At 39.3% G+C, this 13,804-nt stretch overlaps 1 long non-coding RNA gene across 8 annotated transcripts; it reads left to right on the forward strand.

The window, feature by feature from the left end:
- Positions 1 to 3,281: 3,281 nt before the first annotated feature.
- LOC136225721 (uncharacterized) lies at positions 3,282 to 13,511 on the forward strand. 8 transcript variants are annotated; one of them, XR_010687256.1, is made up of 6 exons: positions 3,282 to 3,674; positions 3,761 to 4,114; positions 4,340 to 4,502; positions 4,994 to 5,059; positions 11,451 to 11,672; positions 13,437 to 13,511. It is a non-coding gene; the product is annotated as an uncharacterized lncRNA (long non-coding RNA). The 8 variants fall into 8 exon arrangements; XR_010687255.1 differs by lacking the exon at positions 13,437 to 13,511 and adding an exon at positions 13,245 to 13,411; XR_010687258.1 differs by lacking the exon at positions 13,437 to 13,511 and adding an exon at positions 12,518 to 12,536.
- The last annotated feature ends 293 nt before the right edge of the window (positions 13,512 to 13,804 follow it).

Below are 13,804 nucleotides of genomic sequence, written 5' to 3' on the forward strand. Positions count from 1 at the left end.
CATTGTTAAATTTAAACATAATGTGGAATAAAAAAGGATGAAATGGTTTCTTATTCTTTATAAGTTACCTTGATAAAGGATCCCCCAAGTGTTAGGTGTTTGATATGCTGAAGCTGTTGAAGAATGTCTTTAATCCAACTTTTATGAATTTCTTGATCTGAAATTTTATACTCCTCCAGTTCGTAAAACTCAGGGCCAAAAAAATCAATAGTAGCACAAAGTAAAGATGACAGATTCAGTAATTTAGCAGTTCCAACTCGTACCAAACTACTAAAAATACTCAGTTTCTCAAGCTTTGGACATGAAATTACAACATCAGAAAAGGGTCCTATAACCAAAGTTTTCAAAGATTCAGACGCAATAACCAGCCCTGAAATCCCATCACAGTTGATTAATTCAAATGATTCTAGTAACAAACTACCAGATACAACATTTTCAATCACTTGAGTAATCAGCTTTGAATCACATGTAGTCAAAATATTAACATTCAAAGATAATTCCTCAAGGTTTGGACATAAAATTTCAAAAGCTGAAACAAAATAATCCGTGAATCCATAACAACGAAATTCTTTCAAAGATTTGGAAACAATAATCAGCTTATCAGACACAGAAAGACTGTCAAACAATTCTAATGATTTGAGCGACGGACTGCCAGAAAGAATATGTTCCATCGCTTGATCAGGCAACTTACAAGAAAACATAGCCAATTCTGTGAGGCATTCCCAATTTACCTTTCCATTAGGCATAAAAGTACAATCTCGGATTGTTAATTTAACAAGTAAAGCATTGTTGAAAAGGAATTCTGGCAACGTGTATTCTCCGAATAAAGTCAAGCATAAGTCCTCCACACATTTTCTTGTTGCAAAACAGATTTTAGCAGTAATCCAAGGATCCTTATCATCGCGCTAAAAGGATGATCAATGTGGAATTTTTTGAACTTGGAGCAGTTGTGGAGATTTAAGGTATTGTCAATGTCATTAGATATATCAGTATAATGGAAGATGAGAACTGGAACAAGAGTCCATTGATTCTGCCATCGTTTTGATAGAATTCCAGTCTGAATAGCTTCTTTTGTTGAAGGCAAAAAAGAGAGGATATGATGAATGAGGCAATCTGGCAAATCACTGATTCGGTCTTGATTCTCCTGATCCACCTTCAACCTTTTGCTTCCCATTTCCTGACTCAGAAGACGTAACGTAACTAAACCTATGCTGCTGTGGAAGAAGATGGAATACAATGTATGCGTCTCTTGAGTCCCCTGAAATTTGAAAATTATTGTGCCTCTTCGATCATAATAATTACAAATCATCAAGCCCAAACGTTTCTTCTTTTTAATTTGGAAATATTTTCAAATTTTAATAAAATAGCTAAATTCTCAATTGATTAAATTGGAATTATCAAATCAACTGTATCTATTCTTAATCGTCATTTCAACATTTGTCAAAGTATAAAAAAATCCTTAAAATTTTTATTTTTAATACATTTTATGGTTATTTTTGCTTTTTGTAGTAGTTTTAATGCTTTTATGATTTTTGTAAGGTTTCATTCCTTGTGTTTTTCTTATTGTTTGCTTATTCATCAATTAAAGATAGGCTTAATGCTTCTCCAGCCCCCTCAACTTGTCCAAATTGATCATTTTACCCCTCCAACTCATCGAATGTCCTATTTACCCCCTTTAACTCCATAAAAATGGTATTTCTCACCCCCTTAACTTATCCAAATTTGTCATTTTACCTATTCTCAACTCATTGAATATCCTATTTACCCCATTATCCATAAAGTTTTAAATGGACTAGAAAACCATAATGCAAAAGAAACCTTAATAAACACAAACTCTATATACCGCATAAAAAACCAACTTGAAAATAATTAAATATTTTCAATAGCAACTCATTGAAGAGAAAGCGGTGCAGTAGAGAATTGAGTTTTGTTTACTTACCTTACCTTGAGAGCTTCAACATGAAGTTTGATCCACCTGCCTCGCTCTCACTGCTGCTGCTTTTATTCTTCTTCCATCTCCAAATTAAGTCTGCAATTGCCGCACCGATTGCTGCCCCTTTTACAGCTTTAAGAACCCTCATGGAGGTAAGGATCAAATCCTAAAAACTTGTAGAAGCAATTGAAGTTGTAAACCGTTTGATCGAACTGGAGCCGAATGAGGATGATGGCCGTTGCTGAAACCTCAAATTTTCAGCTACAGCAGAGATGGCGGGTCTGAATCAGGGACTTCGTTGAATGATGTGATGAAAAAGAAAAAGGAGGCAGAGAAAAAGTTTGAGGGAAATCTGTCCTGAAGAATCATCTGTACTGAGAGTTTATATTTGATAACATGTTTTGCAACAAAGTTCTTCTCGAAGAGGGTCATCTCCCCTCATTCTAAGTTTACAACATTGAACTCTCTGTTATCATGTTCTTTTTTTTTAATACTGATGATGTTGTATTTCCAGATTCTGTCTTCAAAAATCATCGACGTTGTTCCGTCTGTTGGACTTGGATTGCTGCTTCTTGACAAAGCGTCTTTGTGCAAGTTCAATCGCCGAATTAACAAATGGAAAAGAAGGCTGATGTTTGATGCCGGAAGAATGGAGCTCATCTCCACAGTGCTTGTAAGCCTTCACACTGGTCGTCTTCTTTCAAGCTAGAAGATCTTGAAATCGATTTCACTGAGTAGTGGAATTTGACGGTAAAGGACCACATGTCCCTTTCTTTTCTTTTCTTTCTTTTTGTGCTCTCTTTTAATGCTCACTTGTGTCGCACCTCTTGTGTCGCGCTTGAAGATAAAGCGACACAACAGAGTAACTAGTGTCGCGCGTTCTATAAACGCGACACAACTAAGTATTATGTGTCATCACTTATGTCATGCTTGAAGAGCGTGTGTCACAAACGAGTTACTTCTTGTATCGCGTGTCTTACAGTGTGACACAAGAACAAGCTTGTGACGCGCCTTTACCAAAGCGACACAAGAAGTGTGTTATCTTTGTGACACGCTTTTATAAAAGCGACACAAGGAGTATGTTATCTTTGTGTCGCTCCTTTTTAAAAGCGCGACACAACTAATACGAACTACTATTTGGAACGACCTAATTAAGCTTAATTCAAATAATTAGGTACATGATTAAAACATTGAGGCGTCTAATTGACAGGAGACAAGGTAAACAAGTTCAGATTCCTAAGTATATAAATCAATCGGAGACTAAATCATAAAACGGGAAGGGGTTAGCAGGGATTAAACCTGAATAAACAAAATAAGGGGGATTAAAAGAATAAAAAGCCTATCATATATTCTTAATTAGGTTAGGGATCATTTGGCAGACCCCAGCCTCCTGTTTCATTCGAGACTCTTCTCTTCCTCCTCATCCTTCCACATCATGAATCAATCAAGAGCTTTCAAGCTCTCGTCCATGGCTTTCGGAAGTCCGGCCGCCTTTTTTTCTCCCATCTCTCTCTTTGAAGCTTTCGTCCATGAGCTTTCAGGTTTCACTCAAACCTCGATCACTTCTTGCCGCTCAAATCATGCGATTGGCTTCCTTATCGTTGTCGGAACTTCCAATTTATGTTTCGCCGGTTCTTTTCTCCGGTAATCTCTTGAGAATCGCTGGCTTGAGTCAACCGATTCGGTGACGGAGTTCTCTTGACTTTCCGATTGTTAAGGCTGCGGCTGCTGATGCCGAAGGGTAAGACTTGCATATTCTTTTCTGAATTTAAAAGAAAAAAAATGGAAAAATAATGGCTGCTGATGCTGGGTTTACTCAAGTTTCAGGTATGGAAATGTTGTTCAACACTTGTGGAGCTACCAATATAGCAGGAAGTGGGTTTGAGGAGAGGAGGGATACTGCTTTCTCTGTGTTGTAAAACGGTGTCGTTAGTGGGCATGGATTTTATACTACTAGCTATCAAGCTGTGTATGTTTTGGGGCAGTGTGAAGGTGATGTTGGGGATTCAGATTGTGGTGAATGTGTTAAAAGTGCTGTGCAAAGAGCTCAGGTTGAATCTGGTAACTCTATTTCTGGCCAAATCTATCTGCATAAGTGCTTTATTCGTTACAATTATTATCCAAATGGGGTCCCTAGAAGATCATCATCCTCATCATCTTCTCATTCATCTTCTTCTTCAGGTAAATCTTGAAGGAGTTGTTTTTCCTTTTCCATAGATAAACTTTTGTTGATTTGTTTGATGACTGGCAAGTTTTATTGGGAAATTGAATTAAATCTGTTGGTCACTTTCTTTCTGTCAATAGAGATTGATTGGCCAAATTGAATATAAAAAAAGTAATCATTTTTCTATTGTTTGTGTTTAAGTAATGTGGAATTAATATGGAATTAAATTTGGTGTGATGTAGGGACAGGGCAGAATACAGGTGCAGCTGAAGTTGGAATTAAAAATATGGAATTAAAACATTTAAATTTGTTTTTCCTTTTCTATTATATTAGGAGGTGCAGCTGAAGTTGGATTCTTGATTATTTGCTTGCTCTTTGCAAGAGGTTTGATGAAGAAACATGATGGTATGCTAATCAGATTGGATGTAATCTTTTTTTTGTTTTTTTAAATGTTTTAGGCTTAATACATGGTATCATATCTTATTCAGATTATCCGATTAGCCTCCGTAGATACTTCATTAGTCTCGTGAACTTACTTACGATGGACTATTACTTAAAGTGACTTATTAATTAACCTCCTCAGACTTGAAATTGAAGCTGAATTTTCACCCTTTAAGCGTTGTTTTTAAAGATGTGATATCAGTGCTATATATGTGTTATAATTTGAATTTGCGGGTGCAGACATGTAGAGCCTTCTAAAATCTTTGGCGAGAGATTTCCTGCACTGGTTACATATTTCTTCTTCTATACATTTGAGTTGCAGGCAAATATTATCATTTTGTTTGCAGATCCAATTTTGAGGCTAATCTACCACCCTAGCAGATGCTAAAAATCCATTAACCTCTGCCTTGTATTTGATTTAAGGAATAACTGATTGGTTTGTGTTTCCTGTACAGGTACTTCTTAAATGTCATCTTCAACATACCCAATAAAAAAGTCTACAATTATTTCCCATATCCATAGTATGTGGATTTTCTCCTTTTAGATCAATTATGGATTCATCTTATTAGTACATAATCTATTGTATACTGCACTATGGTCATTCCTGGTGCTTTTGAAATTTATTACTTTATCTCATAATTGCTAGTCTGCTCTTTCTTCAGTTTTGTTTCTGTTGTACATCTCCTGGTTGGAGGGGTATATTGCCTTGTTTCTTGGTCTGTGGGTCTTCCCAAACATGCATTAAGTTTCAGTGGCTTCAATTTCTATATTTACGCAACAATGTTCAGTAAATTTGGATCAATTTCCATACAGTTTTAGTGCTAGTTGCACATGCACAGAGTATAACACACACGTACATACAACTGAACTCTTCAGGTTTCCTTGATGCCTAGAACACTTGGATGTAAGAAGAGTATGGTTGTGAAATTTAGTTGTTCATATCAGAAGTAGATTTTCCTGCTTTCTCTAAAATAAAGATTAGATGTTCGTGTTATATTTTAGGATGACGAATGTATTGTACTAAAATCCTGTGTACACTTGAGGCATTCCATACAAGTTCTTAATGGAGACACTTCATGGGAGAACTTGTCATATTGATATTATGACTGACCGTGAATTTAGTTCATTTCCTTCACGTAATGAATGTGATTGGTGCACATATGAACCCCGGCCTCGTGCCTCCCTTATATTGCTCTGTAAACAACTCAGTTTTGACTCTGCCATTGCTTTTTCAATTTTCTAGTTTCAACAGAACTATGGCATACAGAAACACATAGATAGTTTTCAATATGTCAATTGTATTTGTGTTTCTTCATATTTCAAGCTGGGTTCAGCAGCTTTGCTCTTTATATTGTGGAGTTGCTTTCTTAGTCTGACTTCAATTAATTTTGGTCATTGACAATGACTAATTGCTAAACCATATATACATATTATTCCAAATATAGATATTTGACTTGTTGAAAAACCTTTTCTTGATCATACTTGACTAGTTTTGAATATGTGGTCCTTATTCATCAATGAGGTGAATAATTAAATGTCCATAATTCTATTGTGTGGCTTTTAATACAGGGCAAAATCTACAGATTTTGCAAATGAAGAAGACGAAAGCAAGAAGAAGAAGAAACTGAAGAGTCCAAAAGAAAGAATCCTATCAAGTACAAATAATTAAAGAAGGCTTTAAGTCTTTACGTAACCCTTTGGTATTCCAAGGGTATTTCAGACCTTTTCCCACAAGAGTATTCTAGAAGCAGCCCATGCTAATAGAATGCACCACACCTCATGTGAACCTAAGCCCGAATCAATCACAGCCATCCATCAAAAGGCTTATTGATCAACGGCTAGGATTGAAACATTTTTCTTTGTCCTTGTAGTACTTTTTACTTGTTGAGCACACCTAGCAATAGATTAAATATGTAATTAGTACCTATGTATTCCTTTAATGAGAAATCAAAGTTATTGAGACTTTACCTCATTCAATATTCTTATTGAATATTCATATGGTATCAGAACAACTCTGAAATTCTGCTTCAAGTAAGCTTTAATGGCTGCCCCCATCATCACCTCTAGTAGCCCTTATCACTTGCCCCCAAATGAGACTCCTACCCTCTCCCTTGTCTCGCAAGTTCTCACTGGCCCTAACTACCACCAATGGTCACGGGCCGTCAAGGTAGCACTCATGTCGAAGAACAAGTCCACCTTCGTTGATGGAACCATCAAGGCCCCTGCTTTAGACGACACCATGTACAATCAGTGGGAGAGATGCAACAATATGGTCATATCTTGGATACACCATGCCATCTCTCCCTCCATAGCCCGCAGCATCATGTGGTTGGACAAGGCGGATCAGATCTGGGCAGATTTTAAGGAACGCTTCGCTCAAGCGGATTCATTGCGAATCCTGGAACTCCGGCGTGAGATCCACAGCCTGAAACAAGGAAACGGCAACGTTATGGACTACTACACAAATCTAAAAATACTCTATGATGAACTTCTCAACTTGCGGCCTATGCCTCAATGTACCTGTCGTGCCGTTTGCAGCTGCGGTGCATTCAAAATCTTGCGTGACCAACAAGATGCAGACCAGGTGATCACTTTCCTGCAAGGACTGAACGAATCATACTCCACTGTCTGTTCTCAAATCCTCCTCATGGAGCCACTCCCTTCGCTCAACAAAGTATGCTTTGTCCATCCAACACGAACGACAGATAGGCCTTGCGCCTGTGAAACACGAAGAGGGAAGTGAGAGTACTCCATTCGCGGGATTCACAAATACTCAAGGCAGACAAAACAACAATCGCAACAATGCAAGGTATGGAAATCGCAAAAATAACAACAAAAATTCATCACTATGTACTTTCTGCGGCAATACAGGTCATACTGAAGATATTTGTTTCAAAAAACATGGGTACCCCCCAAGTTATGGCAACCGAAGCAAAGGAAGTAATTCCAGAATCACACAGCCTAAGGCAAACTCAACAACCAACCAACACAGAGAGCATGGTGACTCGGGCGACGAAGATAACAGACAGACCAGCTTAGAATCCTTCTCCTTGACCAAAGACCAGTATCAGACATTGATGGCATTATTACCACCAAACGGCTCAGGCAAGTCCACAGCCACCAGCAGCAGTGTCAATACCTTTGCCAAGGCAGAGCACTCTAGTATGACTCTCAACACTTTACCTAGTAAGTTTACACGCCCTTACTGGATAATAGACACCGGAGCCACAGACCACATAGTATGCAATGTTAAGTTCTATATGACACACTCCAAGATTGACAATTGTTGGGTGAACCTACCTAATGGAGACAGAGTTAAAGCTGAATACGTGGGCACCGTAGTGTTGAGTCCTGAGCTTGTTTTACATCACGCACTGTGCATCCCTAATTTCGACTACAACTTGATATCCACTAGTAAATTGCTTGCCACTAGTCAAATGTGTATGCTTATAACTGGGTCCACATGTATGATACAGGATATTCAAAAATGGAAGAGGATTGGCTGGGCTAAGGAGCATGATGGCCTCTATTACTTAGAACATCCTATCCCTAGCATAGTTGATGAACACTCTGTTTTTTCTGTTAAAGCCAATGTATGGCATTTGCGTTTTGGGCACCCCTCTTATGAGCGTTTAAAGGGCCTACATCTATCCTGTAATGATTTCCATTCAATCAAAAATGCACCTTGTGACATTTGTCAACGAGCTAAACAGAAAAAGGCGTCTTTTCCACTAAGTAATAGCATAGCTAACGGTGTTTTTGATCTCATTCACGTTGACATTTGGGGACCGGTTAGGGAATCATACTCAAATAAACACTATTTCCTAACTATCCTTGACGACTATAGCAGGTATACTTGGATTTCATTAATGGATACCAAGGCTGACACAAGCACCACATTACAGCATTTTTGCAGCTACGTCAACAGACAATTCAATAAGCAAGTTAAGATTATACGCTCAGACAATGGCCCTGAATTTCTCATGAGACAATTCTATGCAACCAATAGGATCATACACCAGACCTCGTGCCCGGAGACACCACAGCAAAATGGTAGAGTCGAACGCAAGCACTTAGATATCATGAACACCACTCGTGCCATCATGTTTCAAAGCTCAATGCCTAGACTCTACTGGCCTGAAGCAGACAGTCATGCAGTGTACTTAATAAACAGGCTTCCCTCAACACCAGTACAAAAACAAACACCCTATGAACGCCTCTACGGGGAGGCTAGCATCCTTGACAACCTCAAAGTTTTCGGGTGCTTAGCTTATGCTACCACCCTTGACAGAAATAAAACAAAATTCACGGACAGGGCTGTGAAATGCGTTTTCTTAGGGTATTCACATGGCATCAAAGGATACAAACTTTTGAACTTAACTACTAACGTGGTTTTCTTTTCCAGGAATGTTACTTTCTTTGAACAACATTTTCCCTTTTCAGACAAAGACAAATGTTTCAATCCTATCAAGTAATACAGGCAAACGCATTCTACACTGAAGATAATCTAGATATTTTGCATTCATCACTTATTGACGATGATGAAGACCCTCAACTCAACACACAGACAATTGCAACACAAGATAGCATACCAGACATACAACATGACATGCAAAATGTGGATGCAACACAGGCTGGCACTGACAGTGATAATGAAGACCCAATACCCACAACCACATCAACACCAGGAAGACCCATCAGAACCAAAAGGATACCTACTTACCTCCAAGACTATCATTTAGCCTTAGCAGCAGGATCCACTTTGCCCTGCCTCACCAACTCGCCTCACTCCCTGTCTAAACACCTTTCCTACTCCAACTTTTCACCCACAAAACAAGCCTTCCTCATCAACGTAGCCTGTCACCGAGAACCTGCATCATATAAAGAAGCCCAGTCAGACCCCAATTGGACACAAGCCATGAATACCGAGCTATTAGCCCTCGAAGCAAACCACACATGGGACTTAGTCCCCTTACCTACAGGCAAACGACCTATTGGGTGCCGATGGGTGTACAAGCTCAAGCATAAGGCTGACGGTAGCATTGCTCGTTTCAAAGCTCGGCTCATTGTAAAGGGATATGCACAGCAGGAAGGGGTCGACTTCACCACCACCTTTGCACCTGTTGCAAAGTTCACCACTATCAGAATCTTGTTAACTCTAGCCATTGCCAAAAATTGGCATATCCACCAACTCGACATCAATAATGCTTACCTGCACGGTGACCTTCATGAAGATGTCTACATGTCTCTGCCTCCGGGGCTCCCCAAGTCCACTCCTCCGCTTGTTTGCAAGCTCCGCAAATCTCTCTATGGACTTCGACAGGCTGGCCGTCAATGGAACGCCAAGCTCACCAGTACAGTTCAACAAATGGGGTTTCTCCCATCCGCGGCAGACCCTTCCCTCTTTGTTCTCATCCGAGACTCCCACACCACCGTCCTGCTCATCTATGTAGATGATGTCATCCTTGCCGGAGACGATTTCTTGACCATCTCCCTTGCTAAACAGCACCTCGACAGCTCCTTTAGTATCAAAGCTCTTGGTGCTCTGCATTTGTTCTTGGGTTTTGAGTTCTCCCGAACCAAAGAAGGCCTGCACATGTCACAAAGGAAGTACGTCTTAGAACTACTTCAAGACACACACTTTCTAGACAGCAAACCTGCCTCTTCCCCAGCCTTACCTCACCAAAAACCCACCGTACCCCCCACCCCTATTAACAATATCACTTTATACCGGCAGATAATCGGAAAACTACTCTACCTCACACATACTCGCCCTGATATTTCCTACATAGTAAATCATCTTTCCCAATCCCTTACCCAACCCACTACGGATGACATGCATAAAGTTCACAGGGTCCTGCGTTACCTTAAAGGGATGATCGGTTAGGGTCTCTTCTTCCCTGTATGCACAGATCTCACTATACAGGCCTTCTCGGACTCCGATTGGGCTACTTGCCCCGTCACTCGTAAATCCATTACCGGCTACCTCGTCTTCCTCGGCTTCGCCGTCGTGTCATGGCGTTCTAAGAAACAGAGCACCGTCTCCCGTTCTTCTTCCGAGGCTGAATACCGAGCTATGGCCTCCGCATCTTGTGAACTCCACTGGATCATCAATCTCCTCCGCGATCTCAAACTCCCTCCGATGGCTTCTTCTCTCCTCTTCTGCGACAACACCTCCGCCATGCATATTGCTCAGAACCCCGTCTTCTATGAACGGACCAAACACATCGACATTGACTGTCATGTGATTCGTGAACGCGTCCAGTCCGGCCTCATCCGCTTGATGCCCATTCCCTCGGCTCTACAACTCGTCGATTTGTTTACAAAACCTCAACACTCGCCTCATCTATGCTTCCTCATTTCCAAACTTGGCTTGCGAAATCCTTACAGCACCAGTCCAGCTTTCGCACGCCCAGTTTGAGGGAGGCTAATATAGGGCAAAATCTACAGATTTTGCAAATGAAGAAGACGAAAGCAAGAAGAAGAAGAAACTGAAGAGTCCAAAAGAAAGAATCCTATCAAGTACAGATAATTAAAGAAGGCTTTAAGTCTTTACGTAACCCTTTGGTATTCCAAGGGTATTTCAGACCTTTTCCCACAAGAGTATTCTAGAAGCAGCCCATGCTAATAGAATGCACCACACCTCATGTGAACCTAAGCCCGAATCAATCACAGCCATCCATCACAAGGCTTATTGATCAACGGCTAGGATTGAAAAATTTGTCTTTGTCCTTTTAGTACTTTTTACTTGTTGAGCACACCTAGCAATAGATTAAATATGTAATTAGTACCTATGTATTCCTTTAATGAGAAATCAAAGTTATTGAGACTTTACCTCATTCAATATTCATAGCTTTCGACTTTCAGGCATTATTTGGCTAACTCTTAACCTTCTGTCTCCTTTACATGTAGATGTTCCAAGAATCAGGTGGCTGATTTTCAGAGCTTGAGCCTTGAAGATATAAGGCATTCATTTGATTCTGCAAGAGGATTACATAATACATAACCTTTTGATGAGAGCTTGGTACTCCTATAACAAAGACACATATGATGCTGATGTGCTCTCCATGGACGGTTTTAATGACTCTTTATTAGAGTTCATTGTGCGAGAAACAGAAATAATTACATGCAAAGGTAAGTCGTCTATAACAGAAAATTGTGGACTATCATAAAAAGTGATTTTGTAAAGATGCATGATCTCTCTTTATTTTCAAATTAGATGGGTCATTATGGGAATCCAGAGGAACACCCTTTCTTCCCCGAACATTTACCTGATTCGATGATTCCCCCCTTGCAGAACCAACATGTGAGGATCTTATACAGCTATACACCTAAACAGTTGCAGCAAGCATCTGTTTGACCTAATTTAAGCTGATGATTGACTTCTTTAATAAATTCAGGTACTTACATTAGATAATGGGATGAATTGAAATGCTCTTAGAGGAAGTTATCATGCCTATGACTCTAGTTGCCATTAATGAAATTGTGATTCCACTAAGAATTACCTATCTCTTTTAGATGGGTGTCCTATATTAGTTCATCAGCATCAGCACTAAGGATTGATCTTTTCTTGCAATATAGTAGTTTCCTTCACCTTATCCAAACAGACTGTTAATCGTATAGTTCAGAAAGAGTCAAATTATATTCCTATTATCTTTCATTAGGAGACAACTTAACATCCTAGGATCACATGTATTAATTTTCTTGTTCCTTGTGGTGGACATGCAAAAACCATCAAACCATACAAGAGAAAATTGGTTGTTACATTTGATAAGCCTAGCATTATTAGGTACCAATACCTTATTCGCATCAGATAATGTATAACATTCAGAATGCCTTATTAGCTATTTTAAGTGTTTTAAGCATGTTTAACTAATATGAAATAATTATAATTCAACTTTTGATGGTTTGTGTAGTGAACTTTTGACAATAGACATTTCTAAGAGTGCTTTCTTATTTTTAATATTTATTTTGAGCAGGTTTTTTGTGTTGCCTCTGTTTAAATTTTCCTCGTGTGTAGAACTTTTCCTTATGTTTTTGTTTAAATTTTCCTCGTGTGTAGAATTTTTATGCTATCATAGCTCTCTTCAATCCAAATTTTTATTTATTTTATTATTTTCAATTTTGATTATAAAATTTTATGCTAGATGCTGGAAAATTTTATAATTTTTTTTTTAAAATATCAATATTTTGCGTCGCACATGAGGAAGGAGCGATACATAGTGTACCAGATTAATCGGGGAGCTTGTGTCGCGCACTCTTGGAGCGCGTCACAAGAATTATCATATGTTGTGTCGCACACTCTAGAAGCGCGTCACAAGAGTTATCGCTCTATTGTATCGCGCACGTGACAAGTGCGACACAACAAATGGGTAGCTTGTGTCGCTCTCCAGAGCGATGCAAAGTTCTTGTGTCGCACCCCTGTTGTGTCGCACAATAGTGCGACACAACAACCTGAAAAAGTGCGACACAAGTAAGCATTTCTATACTAGTGATCCATTGCTTTCTTGTATTTTGAAATTTCATGCTTTGGCAGTGGATCATCTCTTTGTTGCTTTGTATCTTCCGTAAAGATCGCATTCGTTTCTCTGTTGCCGCTGTGAATCTTCTTATTTCTGATAAAAGGAGGTGTTGTGTACACTTTCTTTTCTTTTCCAATTTAAGATGACTCCGTGATTTTGCTTTTGATGGTGGACCATGTTGCAGAAACTCAAACCATCGGCAATCAATTATGTTTGGCCAAAGATCCCCGACTTTGCTTTATTATCGGCTTTCATTCGATTTTCAGCTTCAGTGGCAAGCAAAAAGAAACATGATACTTGGCTTTGTTGCATTATTTCCCCCTTTTTTTCGGTGTAAAGAGTTATACTCAGTACTTTTCCTTTTGATAATATGCAGATTAAAGAATGATTTTATCTGTTGCATCTTGATGAATCGTGATCGTGATTTTTGACGAAGTCGTCCCTGGGGCTGCTGTGTATATTATCACATATACATGTACAGTCCCTATTGTGACAGGAAAGCTTGCTAGTATCCAAAATTAGAGGACGGATCAATCATTGATCGAGTCCTTTAATAATGGTGCTATCAAGTTGTACGTGCATCACCAACTCTTGTTGACAAAGTTTCCATCATTCGGCGTTGGATTAGACCTCTTGAATGTAAGTCCATAACCAGTCCCTATCCCCACGAAGGGTTTGTCGGTGCCAAGAAGTAGAGGCCTCTGAACATAAGTGCACAACCGGTACCTATCATGACAACAAGTT

The sequence above is a fragment of the Euphorbia lathyris genome, chromosome 4 (assembly GCF_963576675.1).
Source record: "Euphorbia lathyris chromosome 4, ddEupLath1.1, whole genome shotgun sequence".
NCBI classification, from domain to species: Eukaryota; Viridiplantae; Streptophyta; class Magnoliopsida; order Malpighiales; family Euphorbiaceae; genus Euphorbia; species Euphorbia lathyris.